An 8,913-nucleotide genomic window follows, 5' to 3' on the forward strand; every position below is an offset into this window, starting at 1 on the left:
GAGACTCAAAGCTGGCAAGAACGGTGATGGATGGCGGAGAGCTAGCGCAGCGGGTGCTGCATTTGTCACCTGCCCCGTTAGTGTCACCCGGGGCTCTGCGGATGCCTGGCAGGGCTGGGAGCTGGGCAGGAGCCCAGCCGGCTGCTGGGATGCGCTGAGCGTCCCGAGCAGGTCCCCCTTATTTGAATGTCTGACCCAGGCCGTGGCTCCAGAGCCGCTATCTGCACAGCTTCGGCCTTTGCTGCTGCACCCGAGCAGAAAGGAGTCTCGGGTTTGTGCCCGAGCCAAGCAGAAACGAGTCTCGGGTTTGTGCCCGAGCCAGCGTCAGGGCAGGTGAGCGCAGAGGGAGACCTGGTGCACCCCTGGCTGCAGTGCCGTGGGAAAGCAGCGCCCACGGGAGCTGGGGCAGCGCCTGGCTTATCCACTGCTCTGCAGCTCAGGAGGGCTTGGATCAAATGTCTGAGCTGCCAAATGATTGTGATGAATTGCTTCAGTGTTTTACTTTTAGTTCTGCTCAGACACTCCGGGCAGTCCTTCTGTTTGCTATGGATATTTTGCTGTAAAACACTGAAAATGCTGCATTCTTGGCTGTTTGCCCATACACTTAGGCTAAGGAAGTTTCCTGACCTTGGAAGGGTGAAAAAAAAAGGCAGGCAAATACATCCATGTGATATTTGAGAAAGTCATAAATCCAAGCTGGAATGAGAAGTAATTTAGTCATCCCTTTGGAGTTGTTTTCTATAAGAAAATATGTACTGAGTACCAAATTTGCATCCAGTTGCTTTGATATCAATGGTACAAGACAGTATGAATTTCTTAAAAGACAAAATTTGAATTTGCCCCTGTGTTTGTGGGTAGCCCAGAGCCCGCTGGCAGGCGGAGCTGGGACTGGAGCCGGCTCCTCTGGGCGGCTCTGGAGGCTCTGCTGGGATGTGACAAGTTGTTTTCACAGAGCGTGTCCTCTGAAAAGCCGCTGCCAAGGCAGCTGGGCCGGAGCTGTGGATGTGTTGCATTTTGAAGGTTCTAAGCAAGGGGAACAGTTAGTGATTGCAGCCCTGAGCTCGGGTGTGAGATAGAGCCCTGCAGCACCGGGGGCAGCTCCTGCTGCTCTGGCCCGGGGCTGTGCAGTTGTTCTCTCCAGGAAGGGTGGTGAATGGTAGGGCAGGGCACTGCTGCCAGCCAGGGACACCCGGTTCCCGTACTGTCCCAGCCTCGCCCCGTGCCGGGCACAGCTCTGCTCTGTCCCTCCCTGCCCTCGCTGCTGGGCAGCTGGAAGGGGCTGCCCTCACAGCAGCAGCTCCCAGCAGTGTCCCAGGGCAGCAGTGCCATGTGAGCTCACTTCTGATCCCATGCCCAGGTGGGACGGTGGGCATGGCGCTGGGCTGGCTGGTACCTCCGGCCATTGCGCCCTGGGTGCCTCCTCTTCCCTCAGCATCTTCCCCTGTATCTTGCAACGGCTCCACCAGTTTGGACATTTTCCTCACCAGATGAACTGCCCAATATCTCATTAGCCTGAATTTTGCTGTTGCTAGGAGAGCACTGCGGGCTCCGTGCCCACCAGGAGGTCCCATCCAGTGCCAGCTGTGAGCTGGGGCAGCGCCTTGCACCGGGGCAGCGCCGTGCGTGGGCAGAGAAACCCCTGCTGCCGGAGTTTGTTCTGGCTGTAGTTTAACTCCCTCTCATGAGAGACTCGCTCATGCTAATGAGGAGTTCTGCCGGGTGCTGGGAGCTCTCTGTGACCCCCAGTCCGTCCGAGTGTGATGTGGAGAAGTGCAGTGCAGGGGGGCAGCAACTCGGTCCCCATGGGGCCAGCTCCAGCAGCTCCTGCTTCCCGAAACACCGGGGAATTCACCTGCGGAGATTTTAGCTGTGTTTTTAATGACTTTTTAGATAATGGCTAGCTAGTGTGGAGGGTAAATGTTAGTGCTACAGCAACTGGACCGATAATAACTGCTGCCCTAACTTCAGTGGGGCTGCTCATGGGAGCAGCAGCAAACCCGGCCCCTCGCACTGCGCTGCCGCTGCCCCGACACCCTCGGAGTGGGACAAATTCCCTGGATGGGACAAATTCCCTGTCTGTTTTTACATGGAAAGCCATGACACTCCTCTGAGGTACCTTGGGTTTCACTGGATGAGTCCAGCGAATTGTCCTTGAGTTCATTACTGAGAAAACCGCTGTTATTTGAAATGATGAGGATTTTTAGGCAGAGAAGGGTTCAGACATCCTTACTGCAGATCCAGGGCTGCTGTATGGCATTCCTCCACTGCTTCTGCTGCTGGGGTGGGGCTTGTCTGCTGGCTCCTCTTGGTGGGTCACTCCTTCCAGCTGGCCCTGTGGGCCCGGAGAGCTCCGCAGGGACTCTCCAGCTGCGGGGCCCCACTTTCCTTGGAAGGACAATTCTCTCCAGTCCACAGCAGCTTTGCTTTGTAATCCACACACTGTTCTCTGAAAGTATTTTGCAAACGTAAGTTTATACTCATGGAATAAGCAAATAAAAACTGAAATTTGTTTCAGAGGCTGGTGAGACAGCTGTACTGGGGGCACGGCTCTTTGATATGGCACTTTTTTTTCGTTATTTTTGGCATTTCAGTGAGAAAAGGATTTAAAATACAGCACAATTTAAGGGTATGAATAATTATATTCACTATCTTATTTACATTGACTTAAGTAAAGACTAAGATCTTAGAAAAGTAATTTGTCATTTGAGGGTATTTCACCCTGTTTGTGTGGAAGGTTTTTTGATTAGAAAACAAATGCAAAGCAGATAACATGTAAGAAGCAGACACAGCCACTGAACCAATGTTTTGTAAATCCTTTAAAACTTTCCAATCCTCCTGATGTAAAACCTGTGATCAGATTGCACCAAGCTGGCGTGGATCAGTGCTCTCAATGTCTGCCAAGAGCACAGGAGAAGTACAGGTAAACAGCAGAGTTCTGGTCCCAAGAAAAATAAATAAAATAAAGAAATAAATTTTCTCCTGCATCTCCTGGCCTGTGGGAGCTGTGTTCTCCCTGCCTGCTCTGGGCATGCTGGTGGGGCTGTTTACATGGAGTGACCATGGAATGATCAGGATGGGGAATGGAATAAAATAAAAGGGGCAGAAAGTGCAGCTCCCTGGCTGTGCCAAGACCCTGCTAGAGCCTTAGTGGGGATTTTTCTGGTGCTGCTGGTGCCCTGTGGGTCTCACCTCTGAGTCAGAAAGGACTTTACTTGAGCCTCAGTAAAGCCCTTTGTCCACCACGGCTCACTGACAGAGTAGAACACTGGTCCAGCCTGGGCAAACTGACATCTCAGGGTGGGCAAAATCCTCTCTTGTTTTTTTTTTTTTAAACATCTCTGACTGCAGATCTGACACTTGTCACCAGCTTTCTCTGTGCTGAGGTGCAGAGGTGGGCCTCTGTCCTCCCAGAGCAGCCCGGTTCACCTCCAGAAGTGGCCTTTGCTGTGATGTGCAGGACACCTGTTTTGCAGAAATTGAAGATGAAGCTCTACCTCAGTTAGTAAGAAACTTTGCAGTTTGTTTTAGAGCAATAACCAACTGGGCTCCACTTGATTTGGATGCCTGGCATTGCATTGGTGCCTCCTGTGCCAGTGTCTCGTTGCTGTTAGTATGAAGAAAAGGCATTTTCCTCTGTCTCTTGGGCAAGCCTCCAGATTAATCTGTCACATAATGGCACAGGGGAGCAGCTGTCCTGCGCAGACACACAAACGGGAGCATTTCTGGAAATGAACTGATTTACTGGGACCTTGGCACGGGGCAGAGCACAGCTTGGGTGGGAAATCCCTGCTGAGCCCCTGGGAGCCGGCCCAGGCAGCTCTGCCATGGAAGAGGGGCCTCTGGCCTGGCCTGGGGGCTCTATTGAGGGTCCTGTGGGGCACGGGAGGGTGGCTGTGTCCCACAGCAATGTCACCCGTGCTGCCCTGCCGACCTCAGCCCTGCTCTGGGACCCCTCTCACTGCTCTGGCCCCGCCAGCAGCCCCTGGAAGGGACGGGGTGAGGCAAAGTGTGGCTGGCAGTGAGGCTGGCTCCGCAGGCTGTTCCCGCAGGGATGCTGGCTGGAGCTCCGGTGAGGCACCTCGGGAGCCAGCCGGGAGCCCGCATGCCCCAGGGGATGCCCGCTGCTCCTCTGGGCCTCTGTAGGGCCCTGCTCGCCCTCTGGCCAGCCGGGCGTGAGCACGGGGGCTGCGGGGCGCCCGGCCCTGGCAGGGATCAGGGCACCCCTGGAACAGCTGTGCCGAGCTGCCAGGCTGCAAACCTGCATGGAAGAAATGGGCCAGCAGGCTGGGCTCTGCAGGGCACAGCTCCCTCTGCCCACGAGGATGGGCTGCGGGCAGGAATGCTCTGCGCTGTCTGCTGTCGGGGCCTGAGCAGGCGGTGTCCCCCAAAAACTGCCTTGAGCTTAGGCAGCTTCCATCCCTTCTGCACAGGCAGAGCAGTGCTCCTCCTCCTCCTCCTGGGCAAGGAAGGGGAGGCAGAAGTGCCCTGGTGGTGGCACCAGGCGACACCAGGGGACACCAGGAGACACCAGGAGACACCAGGGGACACAAGTGACACCAGGAGACACCAGGAGACACCAGGAGACACCAGGGGACACAAGTGACACCAGGAGTCACAGGTGACACCAGGGGACACAAGTGACACCAGGAGACACCAGGAGACACCAGGAGACACCAGGGGACACAAGTGACACCAAGAGACACCAGGCGACGCAAGTGACACCAGAGGACACCAGGAGACACCAGTAGTCACAGGTGACACCAGGAGACACAAGGTGACACCAGGGGACACAAGTTGACACCAGGAGACACCAGGAGACACCAGGAGTCACAGGTGACACCAGGAGACACAAGGTGACACCAGGGGACACAAGTGACACCAGGGGACACCAGGAGACACAAGTGACACCAGGAGACACCAGGAGACACAAGTGCCAGCAGGTGACATAGGAGACACAAGTGCCAGCAGGTGACAGGTGGCACAGGTGACACCAGGCCCCTTGGGGCCAGCAGCACGCTGTGCCCGGGACCCCGGTGCACGGGAGCCCTTGCTGGGTGGTTTGGCACTCCGTTTGGAACTGGCTGGCAGGTCCTGCCCTGGCAGTGCTGCTCTCCCACTCACACCTCGGGCTCCAGAGCTGCTGCTCTCCTGCTCCACCTCCTTCCCCAGCTGAAGGGAAACCTCTGCTCAGCTCCAGGGCACCGAGGGCTGATCAAACTCACCTGCTTCACAGGATTTGTTTGATCCTTTTCTAAGTGCCTTAGTCTCCTTTACACTGCATATACAAAATCTTTTCTTATATCCAATTAAGATTTCTTCTAGGTGACACTTCACTCCCTGCTCAAAGGCTCCTCTCCCTGCTGCAGGAGGGCTCAAGCTGGTGCTGGGGGATGTGCGGCAGGAACAATTTCCTTGCTTATTTTTCTGGTCAATTTGTCAATTAAACAATGTCTCACACAGCCACAGCCACAAAATAATTTGCTATGCTGCACTTTCCTGGGTAATGCCTGGGAACCAGCGTGGGAAACACGCCTCGTGTGCTGCAGTGATGCTCCTCGTGAGCTGTAAGCCCCAGTGGGGGCATGCTGGGACTGGTGGGGTTTGTCTGCCAGCTGCCAAGGCCAGGCTGGGTGTGAGAAGTGTGAGGAACTTCCCTGGCAGGGCTTTCCATGCAATCCTGTCCCCTGGCTTCTACAGAGGGGTGATGCTGCTGCATTGTCCTCGTGCCACCCTCACATTCAGGTGCTAGTCCCACATCCTTGTCGGCAGTGGATCACCACTTGGTTGGGGAATTGCACATTAGAAGGACATTTTTTACAGATATTTATTTCCTGTGAGGAGTGTCCCGATGTCTGAGAGACACAAAACCTGTCTGAGCTCCTTTTTCCTACTGCAGCCCCGACACTATGGGAACAGCAAGCTGAGCTGTCTCCTGCACCTCCAGTGGTTTCTGCTCACGTGGCTGGTCAATTATATTTTAGCAATGCCTTCAAAGGCATTTTGTTTGCACAGGTGTCACTGAAGATTAAGTTTAGCATATGAAGTCTATTATTTGGAGCTCATGCTTCCCCTATTCCCAGGAAGAGACTTGGCTCAGTTGTCAGAGCCTTGGAGAGGTTTGCAGAGCTGGCAGCCAGAAATACAAACATCTTCTAACAGCTCTTTTAATCCAGCAGAAATAAAGTCTAGAAAAGCCAGTCAGTGAGAGCTAAAACCTGACAAACTCAGGCAGGATTGCACACGCAGGACTGGATGGATGGCTGGGATGTTATTTCTGTGTGGTTCAGAGTTGTTGGACTCAAATTTGAGGACATGGTTTGGTGGTGAATGTGGTGGTGGTGCTATGTTGATGTTTGGACTTGGTGATCTTGGAGGCTTTATTCCAAAATTAATGATTCTGTGACCCTATGAAATGTCCATAAAGGAATCTGTTCTTTACTTTTCACCGTTCCTCTCTTTTCTTGGGTTAAGTGATCAACAGCATTAGTACTGAGGATTTCTTTGAATGATAGCTGAAAGGTGCATCTGGACAAACTATTCAGTGAGCACTAACCCATGACTGGTGAAATTCCTTGTGTGATAAGTTATGTGGGAAATCTTAGCTCTGGGGTTCTAGGAGAGCTCCTGCCCTGCTGGGGGCAGAACTGGTGGGATGTGTGCCTGGGGTGCCCCTGACAAAGGTTCTCCAGTGCACCGAGGCACCAGCATCTCCTCCCTCTGCTCACCCCTGGTTCCAGCATCTCCCAATGCTGGTTCCAGCATCTCCCACTGCTGGTTCCAGCACCGACATGGCTCTGCCTCGGGAGCTCGGTGTGTGTCCCTGCGGAGCAGCACCCAGTGGGGGCTGGAGCAGCCTCTCTGTCTTCTCCTGGCCCTGCAGGGTGTTTTCTCCTTCCTCTCCCGGTCCTGGCACCCGTGTTTTTTCTGCCCTGCAGGGTGGCTCTGCAGCAGCTCCCACCAGCAGTGCCCGGGGCTGCTGTGTTCCCTGCTCCAGAGCCCTCTGATGCCAGCATGCAGTGCTGATGTGGCCCTTGGGCTCTGATTTTTCTTGGGGCTGTCAGTGTTTTGTGATATGCAGAAGCTGAGGGGTCATTGCCATCCTCACTGCGTTCTGAGCACCATGTTCCTCCTTTCATGGGGGAAATGGAGGCAGCAGGGCCCCGTGCAGGGCTGGGCTGGGGCTGGAATCACAGCCAGGTGCAAAACACCAGGCATGGCTGTGCTCAGGGGCTTCAGCTCCTCGGGGAGGTGGGAGGTGCAAGCAGGGAGTTTTCTCTGCCTTCCAGTGCCACAGCAGGAGAGGGAGAACAGGTCTGGGAAGCAAAGACCGTTTTTCAAATCACAGAATCACAGAAGGGTTTTGGTGGGAAGGGACCTTACAGCTCATCCTGCTGCACCCCTGCCATGGCAGGGACACCTGCCACTGTCCCAGGCTGCTTCACATCCTGTCCTGCCTGTCCTTGGGCACTTCCAGAATGGGGCTGCCACAGCTTCCCTGGGCACCCTGTGCCAGGGCCTCCACACCCACCCAGGGTAGAATTTCTTCCCAATATCTCATCTAAATCTCCTCTCTTTCATCTTGGAGCTATTTCCCCTTGTCATATCACTTGCTTGCCCTTGCAAAACACCCCTCTCCACTCTTCCTGAAGAGCTGTTCCTTTTACAGCTTTTGGGCCAATCCTGCAGCCCCAGCAGTGCTGATGGGACAGTTCCAGTTTTAGGTGACGTTCTGTGGAGTTGAATTCATGTTTTTCAAGGCTGCTGGTGGTGCTGCTGGAGGTATTACCTCCTCAGCTGTGCAGAGGTTAAGTGTACATTAACAACCACTTTCCTTGGGCACTCTCTCCAGACTCACCTCTGAAGGAGTTTTTAAGAGAACTGGCTTTTCTGCAATGTGACCTTTTCAGCTGTGAAATTACCGAAGCAGCAGAGCTCTCATCACACTTGCTTCTAAGACTTATTCTTTTTGCTCGTAAAATAACCCAAGGAACTCTTCACTTCCTGTGTGAAATCACTGCAAGGAGCTCCCTGGTTCCCCGGGGAGCTGCCAGCCTGCCGGGTCTGCAGAGCAGTCACTGCAGTCACTCTCTGGCCCTGGCCCTGGCCCCGGCCCTGGCCAGCCCCCGGGCTGCCCTTGGCGTGCGGCTCGCAGGGCCCAGGGCAGCTGAGTCCTCAGAGCTCATGGTTGTCCCCCATGGTTTATTTGTGCTAACTCACCAGCCTGCTGTGCTCTGTTCTTTTTTTTTCCCCCTACAGGAAATCCATAGTGAAACAGCAAAATCTCACTGCTGTGGAATTGCAATTTGCTTTACCTTGGGCTGGCTTTTGGGCTGTTCATTTTGTACCTTGTACCTCTGGGAAGTTTCCATCTGACACAACATCAGCGCTGCTCAGAGAGGCAGTGATGATGCTCTCAACATCCTTCATCTTGTCTTTTTCAAGTCTTGGTTTGGGTTCATTTTCTTTTTTCTTTATTTAGTGAAATGAGGCAAAGATCCACAGGCCTTTTGGGAGGCTTGATCTTGTGGAATATCCACCCTCAGCCAGGTCTGTGCCCCCAGTGGCCACAGGATCAGGAGGGACTCTCAGCTCACCTGCATCATCTTTTTCTCACCCCAGGTACCATTAGCTACTCGCACTCCTCCATCTTCCCACGCTGCCTGGGCCCTGCTGAGGTCTCTAGGGACCAAGTTTCCCTGGCCACCGTGGATTTTCTGCCTTTACTCCTACTCTGGATGTGAGTCCAGCCAGCTGCAGTCCTGCATTTGTTACCCCAGAGCTCCGCAGCGCAGCACTGCTCTGCCAGCTGCTGCCTGAGCCTGCTGCCCCTCCCTGCCAAGGGCTCTGACCACAGCCCTGTGCCTCCTGTGGATTTTACCTGGGCATTTCACCATTCCCAGAGCCCTAGAGCTC

Source organism: Lonchura striata, chromosome 6, assembly GCF_046129695.1.
Source record: "Lonchura striata isolate bLonStr1 chromosome 6, bLonStr1.mat, whole genome shotgun sequence".
Classification (NCBI taxonomy): Eukaryota; Metazoa; Chordata; class Aves; order Passeriformes; family Estrildidae; genus Lonchura; species Lonchura striata.